This window comes from Coregonus lavaretus (genome assembly GCF_964263955.1).
Source record: "Coregonus lavaretus genome assembly, contig: SUPER_35_unloc_1, whole genome shotgun sequence".
Classification (NCBI taxonomy): Eukaryota; Metazoa; Chordata; class Actinopteri; order Salmoniformes; family Salmonidae; genus Coregonus; species Coregonus lavaretus.
Genome location: NW_028167181.1, coordinates 3,280,124 through 3,294,296, shown reverse-complemented (window position 1 = coordinate 3,294,296; position 14,173 = coordinate 3,280,124). Strand labels below are relative to the sequence as shown.

Sequence of the window (14,173 nt, the reverse complement as noted above, 5' to 3'; positions counted from 1 at the left end):
CAAGAACGAAGGGGGGGGCAATCCAATTGGATTGGAGCAGTTAACTGGGCTTGTAACCACATTACCCCTGACCCTAACCCCACTACCTCCTCCCTCCTAAAGTCCCTCCACCTGCCTCTCTCGGGTGCAGGGTAGTGAGGACACAGCTGCATGCAGCCCAGGGGGGCTGTGGTGTGGTGCTACAGCGATGAATCCACCACTGGTCTGGAGGGGGGTGGCACGACATCATCATTCAGTCTGGGTAGGTGGGTGCAGCTCGCCTCTCTCTCTCTCTCTCTCTCTCTCTCTCTCTCTCTCCTAAAGGTCAATAAAGCAAGGGAGGGATGTCCCCAAGCTTCTGCTTCTTTAACACGTGTTCAATTCAACAGCCCTGCTACACCCACACGTACAGATATTTTAACAGGCATTTCATGGTGGATGAAATGTTCTAATAATGTTCATTGAACTATTCGGTTTTATGCCGCTTATAATTGCATGCTGCATCTCAAAGTTCTGGAAATCAGTGGCCCTTTTATTTGTTTGTCATACCACACCTCCTTTGAGATCGTGCAGGTATAACCTGATATTATTTTCGACTGGACAGGGTGTCCTTACTCCATGACCGTCATTGTGTTGTAACAATAATACAGTTTTCCTTTATTGTGCTAAATCTGTATCACGATCCATTTGAATGAGTCTTCCTTATATCTAATGACTACCACAGCTGCCCCTCTCCTTGTGTTACTCTGTACTCGTTGACGGTCGACCCCAAACATACCCTAATGATCTAATTCCAATCGCGGCCTGAGTGATTGGTTTTAATTTTCCAACCAAACAAAATCTGTCATCACTGCTTTGTTTGGGAACTGGGATCTATTTTTGCCCGCTGCTGTTACAGTATGTTCTGGTGAAGAGGTGACGTAATGATGCTATCGCTTACAATGCTCTCTCCCAACTCCCAGATGTACACACGTGTGTGTGTGTCTCGTGAGAGATGACCTCATCACTGCACTCCATTAAAACAACATCTATGTAATCTAGCAGATTTAGCTAGAATTTTGCCCCATTGTGACCCCTACTACAACAGCAGATCCATATTTAGTATGATATACAGTACGGTAGTATATCAGTGTTCTTAGATCCCTCATAGTTGGGTTCTGTGTTTATATCAGAGATAGAATAGACCTGGATGTACAGTATGAGATTATTTCCTTTAAGGTGTTCTGTCATCACAAGGCTATAGTTACATCATCCATTTTCTCAACTTCCTCTCTCTATTAAAGATCGTTTAACTGGTTGAGGAGATGTCCTCGCACACTACTTCTTGTCACCCCTGACATCACTTCACACGAATATTGTGTATGAACGCTATGACGAATTGTTAACCCACCGTAAATGAAATCCATTACCCCATTCCCTTAATGGAGCTTCTGAATGAGCGTTGTGTGCTACTGCATTGTGTCCTTTTCAAAGGCCTTGAAGAATGTTCTATGATCTTCTAATCACATCCATAACAACAAACGTGGATGTGTCATGAGATGTATGCCTGAAAGTGAAGGTCTATCTGAGAATTCACCAGCATGTGTCTAATAAAATACAACAACCTCTCACAGTTAGGAGAGGCACATTGTGTCACCAACCCTTTTCTGTTGTAGCCTACAAACCCATAGCCTATAAACCCATGGCATCATGGTGGATCCTTGACTGACAGCCGTGCGCTGCTGTCTGACGCTGACTATTCCATTCATCCACCAAGTGACCATGGCAGCTGACGCTACCCCCCCCCCCCCCCCCCACCCCCAACCCGCCAAACCCTGGGGACAGGGGCAGCCCTGACCACCCTCCATGATGCCCTGCCTTGGGGACCTCTTCTGGGGGGTGGTTGGGTGGGGGTGGGGGGCAGGCGACCAGCCCCAACTGTGATTTTTAGACACAGCCGACGGTCTGCCATCTCAGTTTACATACGGCGGGTTCACAAATAGCACATTGTCCTCCGAGACAAACGTGTGATCCAATCAGATCAGGCCTGTGCTGTGCTGTGTGTGTGTGTGTGTGTGTGTGTGTGTGTGTGTGTGTGTGTCCTTACAGGCTGGGGTTGAGTCATACTTAGAGAAGTGACAAGTAGGGTACTACTGATGCATTCTTGTTGTTGCATACCCTGTGTGTGAGTGTGTGTGCACGTGTTGCTGTATGGGTGTGTGTCTGCATTGTTCTTTTGCAATTTAAAGAGTCATGATGACACACAGCAATATGCTTGTTGTGGTCACTGACATGAGTGAGTGACACCTGAATGTTTCAGTATGCTACTGAGGAAGGCTTAGGGCATTGTGCTGTGCAGTGACTGGATGGAGATAGTGAGCCGACAGCCCTTGGAGACAGAATTTTAATATTACCACTCACAACATTATTTCTAGAAGGACTTGTGGAAAGCCGCGTCAAGAGAGGCGCCCGTTTGAAATGCGAGCTGGCTGATACACTGCCTGCCACGATGCCTGTCATTACTGAAAACCCTACCAGGCCTGCCAAAGTCCTCCGGTGGGGGGGAGAGAGAGCAACGTCCCCACTCGCACCGCCCGCCCGGTCTCTCTCACTCTCATCTAAACACATGTGTGTCTGTCATCGTTCGTTGTAGAGCATTCCGATGCCCGTGCCAATTCATGGATGTCTATGGAACGCTGTGCTGCAATCCAACCTTCCAGCTATGCTCTTCCTCATGCCGTCTAGCCTAGAGACAGGCTGGGTTCCAATGCTTTTAAATGGGCCAATGGCACGCTGTCCTCATGACCTCTGATCTCAAACAACTAGGTGAAATCAAAGGGGCTGGCCATGCGCCCACAACATTAAGTATTTGATATTAAAGGCCCACAGTCACTAACCATTGGTTCCACCTCTTATTGGTTCCCACCTATCGCGTCTAATTTTAGTCATTTTATATCAGTGGTCACTAAGGAGTGGACAGACAGGTTTAAGATGAAGACAGGTGTACCAGGATCATAGGTCTCACTACACCAGTGATGTCAATGACTCACACTACTAACCATTGGTTCCCACCTAAGGTTACCCACCTATCGGCTTATTTTAGATCAATGGTCACTAGTCACTAAGGAGTGGACAGACAGGTTTAAGATTGAGTCGGGTGTAGTTATCTTAGGTAATCTTAGGTCTGGGTCAGTTATGCATTGAACCCTTTATTTTTGGTTAGGGTTGGTCTCGGAAGAGCTGATCCTGGATCTGTGCTTAGAAAGCAACGTCTTCCATTATTTAGTACACAGGCAGTGTGTGTGTGTGTGTGTGTGTGTGTGTGTGTGTGTGTGTGTGTGTGTGCATGCATGCCTGTGTTTGTGTGGTTAAGAGAGTTGGGAAGGTGACGACCTCTCCAATAGATCTTTTCTCTTCTCCGTCACTCTGAGGTATCCAGCTGTGTGATGACCTAACAATAGGACCTGTCATAGAACATCTCAGGAAAGAAAAAGACACACACACACACACACACACACACACACACATCACTAGAAAGAATGGTAGGGAAACAGCGTATGGAAGATAAGGGTATTGACTCTATTTCCCAGTTCTTCCCAAAGTCCTGGTTTCATTAAATGTCTATTGACTTTTACTATGATTTACAGTTGAGATGCATTTTCCTTTTCTTGTGTTAACAGCTATCTGAAGTAAAATATGATAAGGTATCCATTGATTATATGAGTAGACAAATTAGTTGAATCAAAATTAGGATCAGTCAAACATTCCATGAAAGGCCAGTGTCATACCGACCGCCATCCACCATAATTTAGGAGTCTGTCATTCTATTTTTAATTCAGATACTCTGCATGTGACAATATTTCCTGCCCTGTACTTTGTAGATACACAACATGACCAAAAGTATGTGGACACCTGCTCATCGAACATCTCATTCCAAACTCATGGGCATTTTATGGAGTTGGTCCTCCCTTTCCAAATAATCCCAAAGGTGTTAGATGGGGTTGAGGCCAGGGCTCTGTGCAGGCCAGTCAAGTTATTCCACACCGATCTCGACAAACCATTTCTGCTTTGTGCACGGGGGCATTGTCATGCTGAAACAGGAAATGGCCTTCCCCAAACTGTTGCCACAAAGTTGGAAGCACAGAACGGTCTAGAATGTCATAGTATGCTGTAGCGTTAAAATGTCCCTTCACTGGAACTAAGGGGCCCAGCCCAAACCATGAAAAACAGCCCCAGACCATTATTCCTCCTCCACCAAACTTTACAGTTGGGACTATGCATTGGGGCAGGTAGCATTCTCCTGGCATCCGCCAAACCCATATTCGTCCGTCAGACTGCCAGATGGTGAAGCTTGATTCATCACTACATAGAACGCGTTTCCACTGCTCCAGTCCAATGGCGGCGAGCTTTACACCACTCCAGCCGACACTTTGCATTGCGTGTGGTGATCTTAGGCTTCTGTGTGGCTGCTCGGTCATGGAAACCCATTTCATGAAGCTCCCAATGAAAAGTTATTGTGCTGAAGTTGCTTCCAGATGCAGTTTGGAACTCGGTAATGAGTGTTGCAACCGAGGACAGACGATTTTTACGCGCTACGCGCTTCAGCACTCAGTGGTCCTGTTCTGTGAGCTTGTGTGGCCTACCACTTCGCGCTAAGCCTTTGTTGCTCCTAGACGTTTCCACTTCACAATAACACTTATAGTTGACCTGGGCAGCTCTAGCAGGGCAGAAATTTGATGAACTGACTTGTTGGAAAGGTGGCATCCTATGATGTTGCCGCGTTGAACGTCCCTCAGCTCTTCAGCAAGGCCATTCTACTGTGAATGTTTGTCTATGGAGATTGCATGGCTGTGTGCTCGATTTTATACACCTGTCAGCAACGGTTGTGGCTGAAATAGCCGAATCCACTAATTTGAAGGGGTGTTCACATACTTTTGTATATATAGTGTATATCAGCAAATGCATAATTTTTTTTGCAATCAAGTCATCAAAATACCTTTTACAAGGTTCTGATTCAAATAGGTTTGATAAATGGATTACCATTATGCTGTGCTCACACTGATAGTCTGTCTGGCACAGAATGTGTGCATTGTGTTTATCAGATATGATGGTGCCATAATGCAAATAGGGTGGCTGCCAGCTTTGCAAACAAATTAATTTACAGTATTTGGACAGTGAGTTGCAGTCTGTAAAAGTACAGCCAGAACAAGAGAGAGCAAACAGACACTGTTGCTGCTCTAAAACAGCAAAGTAATCAAATTTGCTGACAATTTTATTATAATTCAGGGCTCCTCCGAGAGTCCTCGTCTTTCCTCCTCAACTGCTCTAATCACACTCGCACATCGCACTGTTTTCCCAGATTTCACTTCACATTCACGTGCAGCTTGCTCTCGCCTCACTCAGACATTCTGTCGCCAGCCCCGTGACGTAACCTGCGCTAGTAACTTCCACTTTCAGCGGTTTTCCTCCGCCGCTAGTAGTCCTGAGGAGAATCTAGTTCCACCGGCTTCTCTCTGTTTGCTGCCGATGGCTATTCAATCCAACTTGGCAAATAGTAATGTCAAAGTTTACCGTTGAACTCAAACAAAATTCTACGAAAATGAACATCACCATGTTTAGGTTATTTAGCCTATGTCTCATCATGGCATGGGCCAATTCTATTCTATTCTGTTCTATTCCATTATTTTATATTCTGTTTCATTCTATCATGTCATATTCTATTGTATTATATTCTTCTTTGCCTCCTTTTCTTACAGGCTTCCAGATGTAGGCTAGGCTATGGTGCACTATACCACAATTGTAAACTATCAGTAATTATTATTAGCCTATGCATGGAGCCTATTTATCAATTCAGTCAATACATATAACATGGGTTTATGTCTGCAGTCTAGTATCATCTCTCTCACACACAAATCTGAGAGAGGAAAATACACTTAATGTTCCTGTCCTCCACCCTGTGCAGTCTGCCTGCCTGCTGCCTGCCTGCTACCCTATAGTCTATTTTCATGCATTAGCATGCAGTATTAATGAGATGGTTTGATGAATTGTTGAAGCTTCGTTCTCTCTGACAGTGCAACTATCAAAATGAGGGTTGATACAAACTAAGCCATCTTTCTCCACATAAAACACAGGCCCATTGTTGTTAGGTTGTAACAAAGCTGTCTTTCTCCACATAAAACACAGGCCCATTGTTGTTAGGTTATAACAAAGCTGTCTTTCTCCACATAAAACACAGGCCCATTGTTGTTAGGTTGTAACAAAGCTGTCTTTCTCCACATAAACACAGGCCCATTGTGGTTAGGTTGTAACAAAGCTGTCTTTCTCCACATAAAACACAGGCCCATTGTTGTTAGGTTGTAACAAAGCTGTCTTTCTCCACGTAAAACAGGCCCATTGTTGTTAGGTTGTAACAAAGCTGTCTTTCTCCACATAAACACAGGCCCATTGTTGTTAGGTTGTAACAAAGCTGTCTTTCTCCACGTAAAACACAGGCCCATTGTTGTTAGGTTGTAACAAAGCTGTCTTTCTCCATGTAAAACACAGGCCCATTGTTGTTAGGTTGTAACAAAGCTGTCTTTCTCCATGTAAAACACAGGCCCATTGTTGTTAGGTTGTAAAAAAGCTGTCTTTCTCCAAGTAAAACACAGGCACATTGTTGTTAGGTTGTAACAAAGCTGTCTTTCTCCACGTAAAACACAGGCCCATTGTTGTTAGGTTGTAACAAAGCTGTCTTTCTCCACATAAAACACAGGCCCATTGTTGTTAGGTTATAACAAAGCTGTCTTTCTCCACATAAAACACAGGCCCATTGTTGTTAGGTTGTAACAAAGCTGTCTTTCTCCACGTAAAACACAGGCCCATTGTTGTTAGGTTGTAACAAAGCTGTCTTTCTCCACATAAAACACAGGCCCATTGTTGTTAGGTTGTAACAAAGCTGTCTTTCTCCACGTAAAACGCAGGCCCATTGTTGTTAGGTTGTAACAAAGCTGTCTTTCTCCACATAAACACAGGCCCATTGTTGTTAGGTTGTAACAAAGCTGTCTTTCTCCACGTAAAACACAGGCCCATTGTTGTTAGGTTGTAACAAAGCTGTCTTTCTCCATGTAAAACACAGGCCCATTGTTGTTAGGTTGTAACAAAGCTGTCTTTATCCACTTTACTTTAAAACACTGTCTTTCGGGCCTAGGCCTAGAGCAAGGTGTGCCTATATGAGGACATGAGAGAACATGCTCTTTTGTGTGGATACTCGCCTTAGACACTTTGTTCTCCCGACTACATAAATAGTGCTTATCGCGCCACAATCAAAGAAGGGGAACTAAGAACAAGCTTAGCACAGATCAGTTCAAGAGTTCAGATCAGTTCCATCAGATAACCACACCAGTGTTATCGCTCTGGCTCTCATATTTGCAAGAGATTACTGATCCAGTTCTGATGCAGAGGTGTATTTTTAACTTGTGGTGATAATAGGCTTATATTCGGTCTACAGTAAGTTGGCATATTCTGGTTATTGAATATATACTGAACAAAAATATAAACGCAACATGTAAAGTGCGGATCCCATGTTTCATGAGCTGAAATAAAAGATCCTAGAAATTTTCCATACGCAAAAAAAAGCTTATTTATTTCAAATTTAGGGCACAAATTTGTTTACATCCCTGTTAGTGAGCATTTCTCCTTTGCCAAGATAATTAATCCACCTGACAGGTGTGGCATATTAATAAGTTGATTAAACTGCATGATCATTACACAGGTGCACCTTGTACTGTGGACAATAAAAGGCCACTCTAAAATGTGCAGTTTTGTCACACAATCCAATGCCATAGATGTCTCAAGTTTTGAGGGAGCGTGCAATTGGCATGCTGACTGCAGAGCTGTTGGCAGATAATTAAATGTTCATTTCTCTAACATAAGTCACCTCCAACGTCGTTTTAGAGAATTTGGCAGTACATCCAATCAGCCTCACAACCACAGACCACGTGTAACCATGGTAGCCCAGGACCTCCACATCAGGCTTCTTCACCTGCGGGATCGTTTGAGACCAGCCACCCAGACAGCTGATGAAACTGAGGAGTATTTCTGCCTATAATAAAGCCCTTTTGTGGGGAAAAACTCATTCTGATTGGCTGGGCCTGGCTGCCAAGTGGGTGGGTCTATGCCCTCCCAAGCCCACTCATGGCTGCACCCCTGCCCAGACATGTGAAATCCATAGATTAGGGCCTAATTTATTTATTTCAATTGACTGATTTCCGTATATGAACTGTAACTCAGTCAAATCTTTGAAATTGTTGAATGTTGCTTTTATAGTTTTGCAGATGGATTGGCACAGCTGTTTTTGTGTACATGCTTGACTGAAAGTAACTTTGAATAAAAGCGTCTGCAAAATGGCATATATTATTATATTATATATTATTTCACCAGAAGAACCTACGTTTTTATGTCGGTGAAATGCATTCACTTATAATGTATTATATGCATTCCTTTGACAAGAAATGATCACAATCTTTATTTACCTTTATAACAGTCGTACAGTGTGTGCATATGTGTGGGCATTTTGTTGAATCAGCAATACATCAATGGCAATAAATAGATATTTCGAATAAATGCAACTGTTCATCAAAAACAGCTGTGACAATCCATCAGTAAACATGTTAGGCTATCTAATCACAATTAATCAAACCCTCAAAAATGTTCACAGTTTCGTAAAATAAATATGATAACTGTACTTATTTTCTCATTCATGCAATTTGCATATAAAAGATGCAGCACATAACTGTATCAAGTTTTTCCAATTAAAGTATCTAACGACAATAACTCATGTGCTTCAAACATAGGATTCAGATGAGTATATAGTCCTCTACAATCAACTTGGTGCTCCACTAAAGAGAGTCTCCACTGCCAAAATAGCAAAAGAGCTAGCCCTCCTTTAAAAAACTCCACGAAAGGATACATTGTTTTATAGTTACATAATCCATTCCACAGTGCATGAAAATGTTAGATGTGTAAAAGTAGGTCTTGTTATTCACGGACCGCCCCAAACTGTATCCCGCGGCATGATACTGGCGCTCGGCGGAGGGTGCGACGGCTCCGCGACTCACTGACGCCAGCGCGAATAGACCGAAGACAGGCAGCTGTATAGTATGGAAGCTTTGAGAGCGAGCTTGATAGCGGTTTATAAGGTACTGTAAACTTTATTTTTCACCCGTCAAAACATAAACAACCTTGGGGGAATGAGTATGTTCGGTTGACTATATCTATTGTTTGTAAAAATAATAATAATGAGCATTTGCAACTTTTAAAAAGGGATAGTGAAAGTGTCTTTTGAGGCTTCAAACTTTTCTGTCTATCATATTTGGCATTAGAGATTGATTGGCAATTAGTATAATGTGGGATTCATTTTATATGTATAACATCATAGTGTATTCTACAGTTGGAACACATACTTGTAAACAATATTAATAGCGTGCAGAATGTGTGAATTTCAATGTGTGCAGTCAGTCTGCTTTGATGATTAACCTTTGTGATGCATTGTGTTGGTATGATGTTTGACATCAGTCTGTCCATCTGTATCTGTTGTGGTTATATCTAATATGCTACTGATGTAGGCCTCTTGTACTCAGAAATAATATCAACATCAGATATCAGATTTGTGACACACATATTTACTTTCCATCTGTAAATGTTTGAGGGATTGATAATGAGGTGTGTTTGCTTCAGACTAAAGCTTTATATGCAGATTATTTGATTGATGTTCATGCATCATGCATGTAGCAGCAAAACCAAGATTTGCGAGATTTATTAACAGTGATCTTCATCTCAATGTCAGTGTAAATCTGAAGGGAAGCTGTGTCTTTCAGGGCTAAATGACTTGATTTCAATAATCAACATAGGCTATCTATCTTCTCCATCTTGTGTGTGTTTGCGTGCACCTGCACATGCATGTGTGCACGTGTGTGTGTGTGTTCCATGTCTCATGGATGCAGAGCGAGCCTGTGTGTGTGAGAGACCCTGAGCAGCAGGGCCAGATCTCCTGACATCATTGAAGATGACATATCAGATTACTCCAAGGGCTGGAATTTGTCCTTGTCCATGATTTAGTACAATTGTTGAATCCTTCTGCATTCTTGTCAAATTCAGCTTTGTGGTTTATTATAGATGAACAATTTGTTTCTGTTTTCTTTGCGGGGCACACTGTAGAGTTTGTCAGTTTGCCTTTATTCAATCTTTTAAATTGATATAACGATTGTGATGCAACGCCTGTGTTACATCGTTTATAAAGATAGGTCTGATGCTTATAACAGATAGATGGTAGGTTTGCTAAAGACAGGATAATGGAAGGAGTGAAAGGGACAAGTCTACTGAATCGCTAAATCCTAGTATTGATAGTGATAAGTATTTTAAGAAGTATTTTTCATTACAGTTCTACTGTGTAGTTAACACTGTGAAAATTAGTCCAGACTTAGTTATGACATTTAGTCTAGATCTTATACAGAGGGAATAGCACATTAGCAAGAGCACATTTCTCAGTTCCTCTTCTGGTAATCTATAGGTGGACATCTGCTGGATTCAGTCTGGGACAGCCCATGGTGGACTTGGAGAGACATGTCCCCCTTATAGGAATAAACATCAGTTAACCACGTTCCAGTCTCCAGCCATAACATCATTCTCAGTTCAGACAGAGGCATCCTCAGAATAGCCCTTCTCTATATGTCTCTGACCCATCTCCTCCCAGACCCCTCATGATGTGTTGGCCTGAAGTGTCCTCCCGACTGCCCCAACCACCATAAACACAACACTTACCCCAAATGCCTGGGATGGTTGGGATAGCTGATTGAAACACCATTTGTTGGTTACAGTGGGTGAGTTATGTCTGTGGCTAATGTGAGGTGTGGTGGATATGTGTGTGTGTGTGTGTGTGTGTGTGTGTGTGTGTGATAACTGACCCTAGATTTGTGTAGTCCTCCCAGGTCAATGCTGTGTCTAGTTGCCAAGGGCAACACCTCCGTCTGAGAGTCTGTCTGGTTATTTCTGACTACTGAAGAGACTGAAGACGTATGTTTGTTTGTGTGTCGTGGTGTCGTGGGTAGGCCTAGTTCGTGAGGGCTTGCTTGCCGAAACACTTTATCTTGGTTGCTTTGAATTTTGATATCCAATTTTTGCACTTGATGACTGTTATTTGTGTATTAATGAACATATAATAATTGTAATAGGTGGGTCAGGCCACACAGAGTGAGAGGGAGACAGCACAACCAGGCCATACAGTCACTATTTGTGTTTGGCTGCTGAGCTGACAGTTAGAGGGAACACTCCTGTGTGAAGTGGAAGGTTTACACCAAGAGGCTAGACAGTGTGTGTATTAACAAGAACTTGCGTACCCCTTCGCACTCCTTCCTCTTTCCTCTCTCTGTCTCTCTTCACTCTTTTTCTCTCTCTCAGACACACTTGCACACACACACGCACGCACGCACGCACGCACGCACGCACGCACACACACACACACACACACACACACACACACACACACACACACACACACACACACACACACACACACACACACACACACACACACACACACTCTCTGCCCCCCCACCCCCTCATCTCCCATCCCTCTCTCCTCTCATCTTTATCTCTCTCCATCTCTTCATCCCTCTCTCCTCTCATCTTTATCTCTCTCCATCTCTTTATTCCTCTCTCCATCCACTCCTTCCTTTATAGCCAGCGACTCAATTGAGTGGGGGCTAATGGAGGCCCCGTCCAGGCCCTGCTGATAAATAATGTAACTTCTTTATAATGCCTGGTCTCTGGGGAGAGAGCAGAGAGCATCATTACTGGCTCCTCATCCTACAGCCCCGGCCCCTAAATTGATTAACAGCACTGACCGAAGCAGCTAGCGCAAAATGATCAATGGGGTTGGTAGGGATTGGTTGCTTGCAGCTAGCGCAGGCTCGGAACGGCACAGGTCAGGCTAACAGGCCTTGTCAATGACACGTGATCATGGGCTAACCTATTAGATCCCACTGACTCCCATTAATTCTGCCTGGCTATGCTAACTACTCACTAACGGGTTAGCGTTAGCGGCGGTTAGCTCGCTAACCCAATACAGGCTGAATGAATGGCAGGCAAGGGCGGTAGATAGATAGCGCTGCCCGGGCACTTTTTATGGAGCTCTTGTGTAAATGGCGGTGTGTGTTTCAGCTTAAATGGGCAGGGGGGGGGGGGTAAGAGTGGAACCTGTCCGCTTCAGATATTTGTGTGATGCTTCATTGGACCCTACTTGTGTAAGAGAGAAGCGTAACTCTGCGTCCCAAATGGCACCCTATCCTCTGGATATGACACTACTTTTGACCCATAGGGAATACGGTGCCATTTGGGACACACCCTAAGTATGTGTTGGGTAAGAGAGGCTAGAGAAGGGGTAGCAGGTAGCTTAGTGGTTAAGAGCGTTGTGCCAGTAACCGAAAGGTCGCTGGTTCTAATCCCGAGCCGACTAGGTGAACAATCTGTCGATGTGCCCTTGAGCAAGGCACTTAACCCTAATTGCTCCTGTAAGTTGCTCTGGATAAGAGCGTCTGCTAAATGACTAAAAATGTAAATGTAAAGAAGGGGACGGCACGAAGAAGATGTTTGGGAGGTTAATGTGATTTAGGGAAGAGAGAAAAGTGTAGGTCAGGCTTATCTTTAGGAGGGGGATCAGATATCAGATTATTACTGATCTACTGGGTCACCTATTATTGATCAAATAATGACTTGTAGTAACCATTTATCCGAAAATGACTGATCTAGTTATTGTGCCTGATGACGAATAAGGTGATACTGAAACCATCTAATGGTTTACTTCAGGTGACAGATCTTCTGGAGGGAATCAGATGTAGAAGAGGTTCCAACAACACCTTACCCATCACATTACTTTTGGTTTCTCATTTACATTTTTCCCTGTTCTCCTGTTCTCAGAACATTCTGTATAAAGCTAATTTAAGATTATCAGAGTAGCCCAAACTGTCCCCCATTCTATACAGTCCAGAGTAGGGCAAACACCGGCCCCATTCTATACAGTCCAGAGTAGGGCAAACACCGGCCCCATTCTATACAGTCCAGAGTAGGGCAAACACCGGCCCCATTCTATACAGTCCAGAGTAGGGCAAACACCGGCCCCATTCTATACAGTCCAGAGTAGGGCAAACACCGGCCCCATTCTATTTTGACTGGTCCACAGACAACCCCAAATGAGCATTGTCTGTCTCAAGCATCAATACAATCCCATTTTGACCTTTTATATAACTTTGGTCAAACAGTGGCCATATATTGGTCATACGTTATAGATCCTCCTCAGGTTGGAGATTAGTAGATTCTAATGATGGCAATTGACGAATGAAACGTCATGTTTTTTTACTGAAATAGCTAAATAAAACATACCATTTTTAACTGTGAGCGAAAGTCACACCTATTCCCTTCAGATTCTCAGATTTGGAAATACCCAAGTAGAGTCTGGACTGGAGAGATCTAGAAGATCTAATCCAAGTGTATGATGTTGTTGACAGTAGGTGATTGTGGAGAGAGGTCTGACTGTCCAGATGTTCCAGTTACAGTCTATCGCGCTCTACTTTCCTGGAATCCTCCATCTGAATTGGATTACAAGTTGTTTTTTTGCAGCTGGTCTGGAGCATGTGGTGTGATGGTCTGTCGATGACTGACTGTCTGACTGACTGTCTGAGTGACTGCCTAACTATCTGACTGTCTGACTGACTGTCTGAGTGTATGTCTGACTGACTGACTGTCTGAGTGACTGACTGAGTGACTGCCTAACTATCTGACTGTCTGACTGACTGACTGAGTGACTGCCTAACTATCTGACTGTCTGACTGACTGACTGAGTGACTGCCTAACTATCTGACTGTCTGACTGACTGACTGAGTGACTGCCTAACTATCTGACTGTCTGACTGACTGACTGAGTGACTGCCTAACTATCTGACTGTCTGACTGACTGACTGAGTGACTGCCTAACTATCTGACTGTCTGACTGACTGACTGAGTGACTGCCTAACTATCTGACTGTCTGACTGACTGACTGAGTGACTGCCTAACTATCTGACTGTCTGACTGACTGACTGAGTGACTGCCTAACTATCTGACTGTCTGACTGACTGTCTGAGTGACTGCCTAACTATCTGACTGTCTGAGTGACTGACTAACTGTCTGACTGACTGTTTGACTGT

General features: G+C 43.6%; 1 protein-coding gene across 2 annotated transcripts in view; it reads left to right on the top strand.

Moving 5' to 3' along the window:
• The first annotated feature begins 9,062 nt into the window (after positions 1–9,062).
• The window catches only part of smad1 (SMAD family member 1), an 18,075-nt gene continuing 12,964 nt past the window's right edge, over positions 9,063–14,173 (top strand). For both annotated transcript variants that reach the window (XM_084188671.1, XM_084188670.1), the window contains exon 1: positions 9,063–9,134. The gene's annotated coding sequence lies outside the window, so the exon portion shown is untranslated. The remainder of the gene's footprint in view (positions 9,135–14,173) is intronic.